Source organism: Alexandromys fortis, unplaced genomic scaffold (genome assembly GCF_014885135.2).
Source record: "Alexandromys fortis isolate MF-2015 unplaced genomic scaffold, M_Fortis_MF-2015_v1.1 scaffold_191, whole genome shotgun sequence".
Lineage (NCBI taxonomy): Eukaryota > Metazoa > Chordata > Mammalia > Rodentia > Cricetidae > Alexandromys > Alexandromys fortis.
In genome coordinates this window covers 2,815,856-2,818,190 of record NW_026068064.1, presented here as the reverse complement: position 1 = coordinate 2,818,190, position 2,335 = coordinate 2,815,856, and the positions used below count along the sequence as shown (strand labels likewise).

General features: G+C 40.2%; 1 pseudogene; it reads left to right on the top strand.

The window, feature by feature from the left end:
- The first annotated feature begins 1,500 nt into the window (after positions 1 to 1,500).
- On the top strand, positions 1,501 to 2,071 carry LOC126487568 (eukaryotic initiation factor 4A-II-like; annotated as a pseudogene).
- Positions 2,072 to 2,335: the final 264 nt, after the last annotated feature.

Here is a 2,335-nt window from a genome sequence, read left to right as displayed (position 1 = left end):
GAATCACAATGTAAATATCTGAAATGCAAAATATATGATACGTGATCCCTAAAGGGGTCATGATCCACAGGTTGAGAACTGCTGTTACGAGGTAAGGCTGCCCTATGTCTGTTCCAGGCATCACACACACACACTTCCCACTCCCAGAAGTTTCAAACATATGATGTCATCCACCATGAGGAGCAATGACTAAGCAGGTGATGGCATCTGCTATAGAGGCTCTGACTAAGAAGGTGGTGTCATCATATATTTGGACAAGAAGTGTGAAACAAAATAATTTTCTTTTTTTTTACAACGTACCCAACTGTGGAGCTTCCTTTCTGTTACTATGATTAACTATCCCACCAAAAGACACAGAGGACAGAGGGAGAAAGAGTTTTGCAGCTTGGAATTCTAACTTAAAGTCCGTCATCGTAGAAAAGCTGGTCACATCACATGCAGTCTAAAGCAGACAGAAATTAATGCATACATGCTGGCTCACTTGGTTGTGCTCAGTTTGACTTCATCGTTTGTAATAACAATTGAGGGCTCCTTGCCCAGGTAACAGTGCCCTAAACTGGGCTAGGTCTTCTTGTACCAATCACCCTAATTAAGACAACCCCCACAGGCATGCCCACAGTATAATCCATAGACACAACACCTCTCTGAGAGTTTAAGTTGTATCAAGTTGAAACCGCTAACCATCAAATCAGTTCCAATGTTTTGTGATACCAACACAAATCGAACATGACCCTACTGGATAAAACACTTAAGCTAGGAGCTGGAGAGATAGATCAGCCATAGAGAATAATTACTATTCTCTCCAAGAACTTGAGTTCAGTTCTCAGCACACATATTGAGTCTCACAACTGCCTGTAGCTCCAGTTCCAGGAATCTGACACTTCTGAACTCGGGTAGGTGCCTGCACTCCCATGTACATACCTGATGTGGGATGTCATTCTGTGATGTGGGAATATGCTGAAAATATGTGTTGCTTTTATTGGCTGATGAATAAAGCTAATTTGGCCAATAGGCAAAATAGAGGAAAACAGGTACAGGTAGAAAAAGAGCAGTGTCAGGTGGATGCCAGCAGCCACTAGGAAAGTAAGATGTGAATTAATGAACCATGAGCCTCATAGTAATATATAGAAGAATAGAAATGAGTTAATTTATGTTGTAAGAGGTAGTTTGTAATTAATATTAGACCTTAGAGTTATTTGAGAACTGTCCGGCAAGAGAGAAACCTGGTAGATTTGGTCTGCCCCTCTTGTTCCGGAACAGACTCCACTGACTTAACAAGATGCAATGTACAGTTTCAATGTCAATTCATCTTGGGACAAACCATCTGTCCAGATGCTTGGGAAGGATTGGTGCAGCTATAGTAGGGTTTAATCACCATGATGACTGACTTGCTATGGTTCAAATTATGACTTCCCCACCTCATGGTAGAGAGAAGGCATTATGAATTCAGTAGAAGCCACACATTGCTTTTCAGTTGAGCACTGAGTGGGTTTTCAGATCATGTCTGGCCCAGAGCAAATGGACCCCAAAAGCAACTGGGATGAAAACACTGAAAACTTTGATGATATGAATTTAAAGGAGTCTTTTCCTTGAGGCATCTATGCTTTGGTTTTGAGAAACCTTCAGTGACTCATCAGAGAGCTCTAATTCCTTATATTGAAGGGTGTGATTTGATTGTTCAAGCTCAGTCAGGTACTGGCAAGACAGCCACATTTGCTCCTTCCGTCCTGCTACAGTCAGAGACCGAGTTCGAGACCCAAGCACGGTTCTGGCCCCCACCAGAGAACTGACTCAACAAAGCGAAAAGGTAATTTTGGCTCTTGGAGATTAGATGGTAGCAACTTGTCCTGCCTGCACTGGAGGAACACGTGTCCGAAATGAAATGCAGAAGTTGCAGGCTGAAGCCCCTCATATTGTTGGTGGTACACCAGAGAGAGTATTTGATGTGCAAAACAGAAGATACTTTTCTCCAAAATGGATCAAAATGCTTGTTTTGGATGAAGCAGATAAAACGTGGAGCCAAGTATTTAAGAATCAAGTCTATGAGATTTCCCAAAACTTACAAGCCTGACATTGTGGCAGAAAGCAACACAACCCGAGAGCTTGTAATATAAATTATAGTAATGTAAATTTGTTTTAGTTTACTTTTCAAAATTTATCTTAAATGAATTTTATATTTACTTTTGAAAAGTAAACTAAAACAAATATTATTACTTAAATGAATAAATGCCCAATTTCTCTAATATTTTAATAGTTTTTTAAACTGTTCCCCAAGAGAATAAGAAACAGACTTCCCACAAATTGTGACTTATAAATCACATTTACTATTGCCCAC